The sequence below is a fragment of the Ambystoma mexicanum genome, chromosome 12 (assembly GCF_040938575.1).
Source record: "Ambystoma mexicanum isolate Mex_15411 chromosome 12, UKY_AmexF1_1, whole genome shotgun sequence".
NCBI classification, from domain to species: Eukaryota; Metazoa; Chordata; class Amphibia; order Caudata; family Ambystomatidae; genus Ambystoma; species Ambystoma mexicanum.
In genome coordinates, this window is record NC_090936.1 from 853,875,968 (window position 1) to 853,888,961 (window position 12,994).

A 12,994-nucleotide genomic window follows, 5' to 3' on the forward strand; every position below is an offset into this window, starting at 1 on the left:
TCACGCAGACCATTTCCCTTCTCTACTCTCTACGACACAACCACGCAAGCAGCCTTCCCGGTTTATCGCCCATTCATGCAACTTCTCCATTTACGTTGCATAATCAAACTTGCCCAGTGTGCCATTCACTTCTGCCGAAGCCCCACCAGTGTCCGCTCCTCCCCTCCTTCTCTTGCGTGCCTCTCTTCTGTCTCTGCAATCTCCACCTCTATATCTGAGAGGGCCCTCACCAGGTCTTTCCTAATGCCACTCGTCTTCCCTATTGCTTGCCCCCTCATCACGGTTTTAAAGGCTTCCTACTGCGTCCCCACACTGTCCACACTACCCGCGTTCTTTTCAAAGTAACCTTCAATGCTGTCCGCCACTTGTGCCCTAAGTGTGTCCTCTAGGACCACTTCCGCCCTTAATCTCCAAATCGTTATCGGTGGTCTGTACGGTGTCCCTCGCCATGTGGCTAATAATGGGGCGTGGTCCGAGAGGACCTCAGTAAATACTCTTGTCTGCTCGAAGTCCCCCAATGTTTCCGCTCCAGTCAATAAATAATTGATGCACGGCATGCCGGGCGATGTAGTGAGAGTAGCAGCCCATCTGCCCATACTCTGCCCTCCACACATCTATGAGCGTCAAGTGACCCAGCAGTGCCGCCAGAGTCCTAGGTGGCCTCCTATATTTGTCATCTGACCCGTCAATATTGGGATTCAGCGTACAGTGGAATTCCCTGCCCCAGAGCCACAATGCCCCCTTGTACGCGATTAGCCACTGATAAAACGACTTAAAGAAAGGTCGAGCATCATGGTTGGGTGCATAAGTGTTAATATACACCTTGCGGTTATCCAGGAAGCCATGGACCAGCACCATCCTCCCCTCATCGTCCCGCTTAGTCTCCAAAACTCTAAATGGGTCTGTGGGTGCCATCCAGATTAAGACCTCCCTTGCAAATACAGAGAAAGGAGAGCCCACCAGTGTCCCTCCCCACTTTTTCACCAAAGTGCTCCGTCTCTTGGCAGTGAGGTGGGTTTCTTGTAGAAGCGCTACGCCCATCCCTTTCCTCCGAAAATGTGTGAACTCTCAGCCTCTTCATAGAACAATTGAGACCCTGAACGTTCCAGTTAACTATTTTCACCCCACTTGCGATCCCTCTTGGCCATCAGGCCTCCCAGTCTCCCACCGACCCCCGTCCACCTAAAGCATCCTCTCCCAGCCCCCTCTCCTTGCCTCAAGCACTCCATCATGCAGTGAACATCTCCCCAAATTACAGCTACCCGTTGAGAAAACGCTCCTCCATCCTGTCATACCACCCCAATTGGAACCCCGAACAACTGAGGACGACCACCCCCTCCCACCCCCCCAATCGAAACCACCCGGATCCAATAGGCAGATGCGTATTCAGGCCCTCAAAAAAACACATAAACAGGCTCAACTGCGCCCCTAGAGAGAACAACTGGAGGGATCCAACCAAACCTCGCCCCCAACCAAAAACCAATAACCCCATGCAAACAACAGCCCAGCAGTAATGTGCCCACTTGGGCACAGTCACCTTACCTGCACCCGCCCCCTCCTCCCCGGGTAGCGTGCAGCAGCTTGATGCTCCAGAATATCATCCTAAAGTCCAACTGGGGTGCGCAACAGTTGTCCACAGTGGGCACTATCAGAGCACCGTCTCTGCGTCGGTGTCCCAGTTCCACGTGCCCCCACACTAAATAATGTATCCATCACTCTTAGCCAAGAGGCGCCGTCTCACACTACCTTGGCATGTGGAGTCACGGCACGTCATTGTCTCTGCTCTGTAGCTGCAGAATCCCATGTGCGTCCATCCAGGATTCTGCCTCACTGTGCTCTCGAAGAAATGTGATCTGCCCTTGTGCAGGATATTCAGCTTGGCCAGGTAGATCACAAGTTTGCTTTTCATAACCTCTCCTTGGTCAGCCCAAACATCACCCTGCGTCGCTGTACCAGAGCGGTGTATTCCAGATATATCGCCAATTTTGAGGACCCCCTCATGATGGTCCCTCCTTCTCTAGAAAACGCAAGGATCCTCTCCATGTCCTTGTAATTCATTATCTTCGCAATTATCGGTTTCACGGGTGCGTCAGGAGGGGGCTTCTTAGCCAGTGACTGATGCGCACGCTCCACAGTGAATCCCTATGTCAGTGTAGCAGTGCCAACCTCCTGCATTAACATGGTTTCCACATACTCCTTCACATCTCTGCCTTCTTCTGCAGGTCCACCACCTGGGTTCCTGCATCAGAGATACTGACTGTTATCCTACACTCGCTGCTGATCCCGGGCGTTCTGCCAGCCCATGCACATCCTGACGCAACAGCCCCACATCTACAATAACAGCGTCAATCTTGTGTTCCATCAATGTTTTAAGTGCCGCAATTGCCACCAAGATTGGACCATCATCCTGCATGCTCACCAGAAACGGGTCCGCTGCAACTTCATGCAAGCCTGGGCTCTCTCCCCCCTTTGTGTAGGCCTCCATGATCGTTTGCTTGGCCTTGCTTTTGCGATTCTTGTCCGGCATCAGACCTCAGTATCCTAACCGCAGATCAGCGCTCATCTCCCCAGCACCGTCGCAGCATGGTGCCTTTATCACAATCAATGTGTCCAATCTGCAATGGGGAAGGGCCACTTGACATAGGGGGAGCCGCAGGCCCAAGTCCACCACCCCCTGCCTCCTGCAGTGGTTATCAACTTTGTCAATTCCACCTCCTTTGACCAGGGTGTTATTTGGCATATTGGGTCCGCAGCATGGGATGTAACAGGAACCCCTGTGCTGATGCCCACCTCCGCCTGCCATCCACCACACAGTGTTCTGCAGGGCTATCCACCCCAGGGCACTCCTAGTGCAAGCGCCCCAGCCGCGGGAACAGAAGCACGACCCCCTGCAGGGCGAGACGTTCCTCAGCCTAGGCTCCACAGCCCCAGTCTGTGGCAACATCCAAAACATATAATTTAATCTATGTAGTCTCCTTAGTTCCCTTGGCGCTGCGGTGCTCTGTTTTACTGCCCCCACCCGTGGGAGGCCTGTCGCATCTCTGTGCCCAGGTAGCACTGTGCTTTTCCCTTCTTATTCCGCTACGGTGCCACTCAGCGTTCAGCCTGCTCTTCTCCCCCACAGCTGCAGGGCTAACCGGGGCCTTCTCCTGTCTCAGAGCGCAGTCTAGCACCCACATTCATTCAGCACCCGAAGCTGCTACACTTCCAGCAGACGCAATTTACTGTAAGAACCTGCCGCCTTGCTCCCTGTCAGGTCTCTCCAAGCCCCCGCCGCGGGTAATCTGTGGGTCTCCCTCACCGGCCACGCTCCATTTTACTTCATACGCCGGATCATGGGCTGGCAGCCGCCATTTTCAGAGCCGTGTCTCCCTTGCCTTGAGCCAGTTCCTTGCTCCGTAAATGCAGGCTTCCAGTCTCGTTCGCTCCAATACTGCTCCAGACGTGCTCCGCTCAACTTCTCCAGACATTTAGGGCAATGTAGTTTAATTTAGCAGCGTTTCAGCCAAATATAGATAGGATCATGCGGAAGCACTGAAAAGAACAGCCGCACTGCATGGCTGCTGGCCACACCCTCTTCCCTTTTTTCACCTTCTGTTGCGTTTAGCCTGTGAGGAATAGGTTAGGATTTGGACACAGGATGGTGAACTTTACTTTAGACATTCGGACACATGTTGGGAAGGAACCAGGGTCCTCCCCCACCCCCAAGTACTTTAGAGTTAGGCAAGACCTCTTTTAGGCGCTATAATGGACTAGGGGGGAGGAGGGGCACTGGAAAGGCTTTCTCATGCAAATATAATCACATACATAGACATGGGCAGGCACTGAAGAAGGCAGTCATTGTTTAAATATAAAGCACAATTAACTATCAGCTGGATAGATTTGTAATGTCAGATCCTATACATTGTAAAATCTTAAATATACCATACAGGAGTCGAGCTCCTTCCCAGAAGGAATGTGGCCTGTGCTAAAAATTGACTACAGGTGCTTCTGCAGTGTTCGTCACTATGGCCAAGCACTGGCAGAGCACATGACCCGACTCACCAGCTGTCTACTGTCCATGAAGGGGCCAGAAATGGGACATATTATAAGTATTAAGTGCGGGGGAACCTACATGGCCCAGATAACATTAGCAGGAGGAGTGAAATGTGGATAGAATGAATGAAAATTATTTACAAATGTTTAGTTTTTTCTTGGGCTAGGCCTCAAGGTTTGTAAAAGTCTGCAAAGCTGCAGGGTGCTGACAAAACTGCTGACAAGAAGGCTTTGGAGCATCCCTAGTATGGAAGAAGTATGGGTTGGGATGAAGCCATGACCCATATCTAGTGACGCCACTACAGCAAGACAGGACTATATAAACCCCTGTCTGGCACCACTTTGGCAGGAAGGAACGAAAGAGGGACAGGAGAAGAATGTTCAGGCAGCAGAGTCCTTTGCTACCATCCTCATTTTTGTAAGATTACACTTGTTATCCTTACAAGATAGATTTTTTGCCTAATTTCCCTAGAGGATTGTATTGATTCTGATGTGACCGTAATTAGGGACACCCTTACAAGTGGTGACTTTCCCGACATGATCTCAGTTTACCCCCATACTTTGCAAAGGCCCAGGCCTGGTCACCAGGAAGGAGTCACGCCCATCTACAGCGACCGGTCCCCCAATTAAAAAAACACATGTTTCCTGAACATTTTAAGTAGGAGCCATTTTAAAAGTAATCCTCTCTGCTCACTGAAGTGGTGTGTGGCTCCAGAGAGAAAGACAGGCCAGTATTGTGACCTCGTAACGGAGGAAACTCGAGTAAACACGCACATATGAGTAGACACTTGTAAGAGATAACAAGGGCACATGTATGTATGAAGGTATGTCGATGTGAATGAAGTACGAGGTCAATGGTATAGATTGAATAGGACTTTTGGTGATATGTTAAGGTATCGATTGAATAGGACCTTTAGTTATGTGTTATGTTATAGATTGGATAGGACTTCAGGTGATGTTTTAAGTTATAGATTGGATAGCAGGTGGGTTAAGTATTGAAATTGTCGCGTATTTCTGTTTCTTTTTATAATGGAGAAATGGAGCCTAAGCGTATAAAGACTGAGAGGTAAGGGATCTTCAGCCATAATAGGTTGAGAAGGTAGTTCCACACAGAATTATTTTATGATGATAAAAGCAATGGGATCCTCAGCATGTAAAAAAAGCTGAGAAGGTGGTACTACGAGGACATAACGAACAAAAAGTAGTGGCTCGGTATAAGGAATCGGCCTGAATTTTAGTCCATTATTTTTGTATATTTTCTCTTGCTGTCTTTTGTGGTAAAAAAGGAAGGAAGTTGGATGAGTTGCGGTGTGTGTGTGTGTGTGAAAACAAAGTGTAAAAGAATAATGGGGGATAGGGAAGAAGTGAGGTGATCTGTATTTTTGTATAACAAGCAGTAGCGTGTGTAGCATAGCAGTAAGGTCTAAATGAAGCATTAGGCACACGTGCAACATTATGGGGAAGAAACACCAATAAAACACATGCATAGGGCCCTGCCACTGTATTGTGGCAGGATAGACTAATATCAAACAATGGGAATTGTAAACAAAGGGTCCCCATAACAGAAACATGCTAAACATTTTTTTCCATCTTTTTAGCAGCAAAATATAAGGGGAACAAATTACAAAAATGAAAAGATTCTAGATCTCTGGTGATTATTTGAGGATATGGAAGATCAGGAAGATGAAAAAGAGATCCAATGTAAGGGGATATACCATATAAAGACTAAACCTGCAGTAGGGTATACAAATCCAGTTTATAAGCCTCCAGTGGTAGAGAAAGTGTCAACAACAGGATTATCAGGATTAACATCTGGGGGGGGGGGGGGGGAGAAGAGCTTTTGCACCTCCATATGACCCGTCCACGAGCGCGGACATGCCCGTAGCATCAGTGTACCAACGGGGTTCACAAACAGATATAGACAACGAGTTAAGAGCATTGCAGGAAAGGTTGGTCAGATTAAAAGAACCTGAAGAAGTACCACCAGAAATAAGGGTACCAGTGCAAAACATAGGTATTGGTTAGACTCAACCCTGAGGCAATAAGAAATGTTTGTGTCGAAAAAGATGATGGGGAGAGGGTATGCACGGTCCTGGGACAAGAAGTAGAACAAGCAGGGGAAAATGAATGGGAAGAACAAGGTGGCAGAAATAATGAAGAGGCAGGGCAAGAAAGATCAAGGAGAGGAGGCGGTGAGAAACCAATGCCCGCCACAAGAGGCAGTGAGAAGAGAAGGACCAAGAAATAAACCAGATTTTATGGTGGTAGTACATGATCAGAAAAATATTAAAAAAAGGGGTTGAAGGCGGCTTGGCCTGGAGCACCATCCATGAGGCTACTCCACCGATTGCCTCTGTGTTGTGCCCGCCTTTTTCTTAAATATCTTATCGTTCCTGGGTACCCAAACGACGGATGAGAGAATCTTTGGTTGCTGGAACACCTGGGGCATGGATCGCTGCAATTTGTGCCCCTAACGCGCCTGTACTCGCCTGATTGAAGCCAGAGCCAGAGGCGTCCACCTCCGATGAGCTCCAAGATGGCACCCAAACTTTGAGGGATGAGGAGGGGCAGGGGAGATCCGGACCCGAGCCTGGCTGCTTAAACTTGGTGGTAACCTGAGGGGAGCGACTGCTGTCCGCTCCGCATTGCTTTGCCGGTTGCCTGCTGCGGCCAGTGTGCAGCAAAGACCCTGCTGATCCCCGGGTACGCCAAGGAGGTTGCAGCATCGACCCGGCCACCTGGCGGAGGCCGTGGCAGGACTGGGCAGAGACTGCCGTATTGTTTGGAGCCCAGACCAGACAGGGGGGAGGGGGGTTACGCACTCACCCTTGCTACGGGATCCCCGGCCCCTCTAGCAGTGCCCCGGTGGTGGCTGCACCGCAGCAAGAGTTATCTGGCAGCGGGGGTGTGCATTTCTCTTACCCCTGTATCCCGAGACTTGCATGGTGCCACACCCCGATCCCTGGAGGGGCCGGTTGGCTTAAACATCGGATCTCAGCGATCAACTTCCGCTGCCATCGGACCTCCTACTCGACAGGCGGCCGCCCCTCGCTGGGGGCCCACACCCCTTCCATCTGGGTGGACCGCGCCGTGGGCCACCTTTTCGTGGCCAGCATGCAGCGATGCCTCTGCACATTGATGGTTGATCGGGAGGAGGTCATAGAATGCGCCTCCATATGAAGGTATGGACCCTGAGCCCCACACACACCGCTTGCTGAAAACGGACACTTCATGATTGTCCCTGTTCCATCCAAGCCACCTGGGCGAATGGGGGAAGCCCGGTCCATCTACATTTATCCCTACTGGTCGCTATACCCTGCAACCGGCCCCCTACCTATCCAGGATGCAGAGCTTCTATGTCACTGAGGTGGCATCAACCACCAATAACTACATATCAGATGCAGCAGCCTACATGAATTGTATCCCTGGGCCCAGAGAAGAACGACCAGGTGTCGAAGCACTCTGCCCCCACGAAGCACCATTGGACACAACTAATCTTTACAATTAATTGGCTAAAGAGGCCTCTTCCCTGTCCCGGTGGTCCTAATGTGATGAAGACGGCATAATACCTCTCCAGCGGAGGTGTACTGGGGCTAGAAAGTTGGTGCTTACTTCTGCTCTACCTGGCGTCCTCTTCTGAGGACTTACATCATAGGGGCCAAATGTACTATCCGAGCTCCCCTTTCCCCCGAAGGCATCATCTGCAGCTTCAGCCCACCGTATTCAAAAGAACTACGGTAGCACTCTCCAAAACTCGACAGAAATGGCTAAACATCTTGAAACCTCGAAGAATGCAGACATCTCTACCATGCTGCTCCCGGCTGACAAGGGGAAAAAGCTGGAAACACTGTAATCTCCGCCCAACCTGTCCCTGAAACTGTTAGTCAACTAGCAACCAAGGGGGACATATATGCCTTGATGTTGGACATTAAGGCCAAATTTTCGGTCTTGCATGGCGGAACTCACCACTAAGCTGAACATACGGAACAGAGAGTCACAGAGCTTGACCAGAGGGAAGGAGAGGTGGAGGACTTAACTCAAGAACATTCGGTAACGCTCTTGGAGATGCAACGCTCGATTCAGACCCTATTCAACAGAAATTAAATTCTGGAGCACAAGCAAGAAGATCTGGAAAATAGGGCTCGGCGGAACAACCTCATGATTCAGGGGGTCCCGGATCGGAACCTGGCGGAATATATAGGGGACCTTTTTCAATCCCTCTTGCCACACCTGGATAAACCCCAACTCATACTGGACCGCACTCAGACTTCAGCCCAACGGGGAGTGGACTCAGACCCCCCTACCCCCAGATGTCATCACACAGGTCCACTTTTACACCACCAAAGAGGCCATAATGGCGATACGTCGTTCCCAAGATGACCTAACTTTCCAAGGGTCCCCCCTCCAGATCTTCAAAGACCTAGCAATGGCAAGCATTCAGAAGCAAATAGCCCGATACCCTTGACGCTGTTCCTTCGGGACCAACATGTTAGATATCGCCGACTGTTCCCCACTGCCCTCCAATTTCCGTATAAAGGGGTGTCCCAGACGATTGCGCACTTGGAGGACACGAAGTCAATTCTGCACCCCGACTCACCTGAACCAAAAGGGGGAGCCTCATAGGACGTGCCGGGGGACAGCCCTGAGGTACTCCCCCCCCCCACCCCCAAACCAAAGCGCACAACTTGGATGAAGGTCCAGAGGGGACGAAATGTAAAGTGACCCTCCTCGACTGGGGGCCAACGAATTGAAGATGGACGGCATCCAAAGCCTTGGTGTCCATCTCCTCCTAAACTAAAAGATCTCAATCTTTCTGTCCGGAGGATATCAACATGCTCAGGAACACAAAACTGCTAATTGCCTACGGCGGTTGATGCATGGCCCATGACTGACTCCAAGGTGGATGCCATCTAAAATCCCTTGGAGTGATTCACGGATAGTTTTAGCCCAGTTGGCTAAGGGAAATGCCGACGGAGAAGGGTTAGCTTCCCATAAATTCATTGTTATGGCTTCATGTTGGAAGCCTAAGTTAAAACCCCAGTTGCACTATGAAAGCAGGAGGATGGGCCAATCACACCCAGCCCAGGCCCTGCCACTGCAGAATATCAACGCTCAGGAGGCACACCCACCACATCAGAGATCGAAGTTTATCTCGCTGAATATCAAAGGCCTAAACTCGCCTTTCAAATGGAAAGCGGCACTGAAACGGCTCCAGGACATGGAGGGCTCAGTGGTCTTCCTACAGGAGACGCACTTGCAGCCCTGGGACTTCACACGCCTTCACAACAAACTTCCCACTCCAGTACCTAGCTTCAAACGGGACCAAAAAAGGGGGTACAGCTATCCTCGTTGCCAAAAATCTGCGAACCAGACTACTAGAGACCCTACTATGCCTGGAGGGACACTATATGGCAGTCAAAGGCCTTGTGTACAGACAGCTGTATTCTTATCTCGGTTTATGCCCCTAATGAAGGTCAGGAAACATTCTATGAGGTTCTGGGTGAGACCCCCCCTTCCTTTCGTTGAAGGCCAAATCATCATAGGAGGAGACTTCCATGGAGCCCCACACCCTTCCTGGGACAGGTCCCATCCATCGGTCCCCAGAGACTTTAAGCTCGCAACAAGCCTCCTTCATCTATTCTGTGCTCTGGGGGTGGTGGACACATGGAGGGTGCTTCACCCCGGCGAGGGAGACTTTTCTTTTTTTCTCACATGCAGATAGAACTTCCTCCCACACAGATCTTCTGTTGACCTCCCGCAAGTCCAAGCTTTTGTTGACAAAGCGATCATAGGAACCAGGATACTCACAGACCATTCTCCGGTTTTGCTCACCCTTCAGGCTCACGACCCCGACCTGCCTCCTCGGTGCCATTGTACTCTCTATGATCCCATTCTGAATGAAATGCTGTTGAGGCACTAAATTGCCACAGTGATCAAGAACTTCTTCTGGGAAAACCCATCCGAAGATACCTCCTCTGCTAACACGTTGGATGCCATGAAGGCAGTAGTCAGGGGGGAACTGATTGCACACGGAGCAGCGTTCCATAAATGTAAACAACGGACCCGAGAGGAACTTGAAAGAGAGGTTCAGAAAGGCAAGAACCATCATAAGCAAAAAGGCTGGTCCCCGAAGACTCAACGTGCCCTACAGATAGCCCGGAGGAAGTTGGAGGCCCACTACATGGAGGAAACCGCTCACCGACTGGCCAAATCCAAACAAGGCTATTATACTAGGAACAATAAAGCAAACAAGCTCCTGGTGGAGAAGCTGGCTAGAGCAAAGAGGAACACCAACATAGTGGGTGTCCGTGACCCAGAGGGCAAGGTCCAGTACGCTGACCAAAACATGAGGCAGAACATCTACGGTACCTACAAGGGGGCGCAATCTCACATACGAAGAGTTTGACAGAGAGGGACTGGATATTCTGATTACAGTTGAGGAGGCGGAGGCAGCCATCAAATCCCTAAAGTCCAGAGCCCCAGGCCCGAATGGGTTCACAACACAATTTCATAAAGCGTTTCGTCCTCAGTTGGTAGCCCCGCTGACAGCCCTCTAACTAATTTGGGGTCTCGGGCTCCATCACACCGACTATGCAATAATCCATAACTGTACTATTGCTTAAGCCTGGCAAAGACCCCAAGGAAAACAGCTCATACAGGCCCATCTCCTTACTGAACATCAATGCTAACATTTATTCGAAAGTCTTAGCGAATCACCTGGGGAGGTCCTGCCCAAATTGATAAACCCAGACCAAACAGGCTTTATAATGCACAGATCGACTGGAGACAACATCCGTAGGGCCCTGAACTTAGTGGACATTTCAACCCAAGACTCGCATAAATTAGCCCTCCTGGCTTTGGACGCCTCTAAAGCCTTTGATAATGTGGACTGGACCTGTCTACTCTGGAAGCCTTTCACCTTGGCCTGAACTTCCAAAAACTGGTCCTGGCTAACTAATAGCCCCTAAATCTCTTCTCCGGGTTAACTGCCACCTCTCGGATCCAATCCCCCTGACCTGCGGAACTAGGCAGGGATGCCCTCGTCCCCGTTGCTTTTTGCCATGGTAATGGATACCCTCGCCCAGCAGATTTGACTGGACCAGGTCATCAAAGGCCTTCCCATCGGGGACTCCCAACACAAGATCTCACTTTATGCTGATGACGTAGTGTTAGCTCTTACGGACATTCAGCCATCCCTAACGCTGGCCCTTAAAGAGCTCTGCAGATTTGGGCGGGTAGCAGGTTTTGCCATTAAGTTTGGGATATTAACAGCCTTGGGAGTGGGTTTGGGACCTGGGGAATGGGAGGCCTTAGAACCCCTTTGTCCGATCCAATGGAGCGAGAAATCGATCCCCTACCTGGGGGTCCAGATCCCAGCCCGTCCCAATCATGTATATCGACTGAACTTTCCCCCACTTTTTGACGAACCTGAGAGGGACCTTGAAAGATGGCCATCACTCATCGGGTGCATTACCGCCTGCAAAATTAATCTCCTTCCACGATTCCTGTATGCATGTTCCTCCCTCCCCATGACGATCCCACTGCCCCCCCTTCTGCTTATGCAGAGGAAAATGCTCCGGTTCATCTGGAAAGGCAGAAAGGCGAGGATATCCCAAAAAGCCATGATGGGTAGTCCCCGACTGGGAGGCTTGGGGATTCCCGAGCTGCACAAACACCATGTAGCATCACAATTGGTGCATACCCAGACATGGTCCATGTCTACAGGATGCCCGAAATGGGTAGAGCTAGAACAGTCCCGCCTCACACTCCCACTCCACTTTCTTCCACACATTCTGCCCCCGCTGCGGAGGACCTGTTTGTTTTATTCGTATTTATACAGCGCACAACAGTCTGAGGACATTGTGGCACTTGTTACAGTACAATGCTTAGTTACATAGTCATGAGGCATGCATTCGTTACATAATCAGCAGTTTGAGCAAGGATAAAATATATATACAACTTTAAAATATAGTTATATTACATTTGTGTTTATATTACACTATACATGACAGGAGAAGAGGAGGAAGTCGCTGTGCTAGTTGAGGAAAGTGGTCTTGAGGTTGTTGCGGAAGACAGAGATGGAAGTTTCAGCTCTAAGGGTGGCAGGGAGTGAGTTCCAAAGTTTTGGTGCAATATAGGAGAAGCCTAGACCTTCAGCTGTGGCTCTCTTGATGCATGGTATGTGTAGCTGGTTGGTATACTGTGCTCTGGTGGGGCAAGTGGAAGTGGTCCTTGATATTGCTTCAGATAGGTATGTGGGAGCAGTGTTGTTGATTCATCTGTGTGTGATGGTGAGGATTTTCAGAGTAATGTGGTCTTTGACCTGTAGCCACTGTGCTGCAAGTCTGGCATGGGATATATGGTCTCTTCTAGGGATGCTCATAGTGGCTCTTAGGGCATTGTTATGTGTGGTTTGCAGTTGTGAATGTTCTTGGCAGAGGTGCCAGCTAAGAGAGCGTTGCAATAATCGAGTTTAGCGCCTATAGTTGCTCTAGCTATGGCCAGGCGGTTGGGGGCAGATAGGTAGGGTTTAATGGCATTGATGAGTTTGGTGCTGAACGCTAATGCAGAGGCTATGGCGCTGACTTGTTTGTTCATCGATAGATTTGCATCAATGTGAACACCTAGAGTCTTGACGGAGGATGATACAGAGATGGTTGAGTTGTCTATGTTGAAGTTGGTGTATTGGGGGCTTAGCTTCGTTATTGTGTTTTTCTGCCCAAGGATGAGAACTTCAGTCTTCTCCCCGTTAAGACAGAGGCCATTGATTGCCATCCATAGCTTGGATAGTAGCATAGATGTTGTGAAGGGCCGTGGCGTCTTGGTGATAGAGTCCAGATAGAGGTATAAGTACTTGAGTGTCGTCTGCATAGTTGGTATATGAAACACCCATGGAGTCAAGTAGGTCGAAGAGGAGTTTTGTGAAGAGGTTATAGAGGGTGGGAGCTGTACATGATCC

The 12,994-nt window shown here is 50.1% G+C and overlaps 1 protein-coding gene across 4 annotated transcripts in view; it reads right to left on the bottom strand.

The window, feature by feature from the left end:
- Window positions 1-12,994, bottom strand: part of CEP290 (centrosomal protein 290) — a 3,224,991-nt gene that overhangs the window by 1,803,522 nt on the left and 1,408,475 nt on the right. The gene's annotated exons all lie outside the window — the stretch shown is intronic.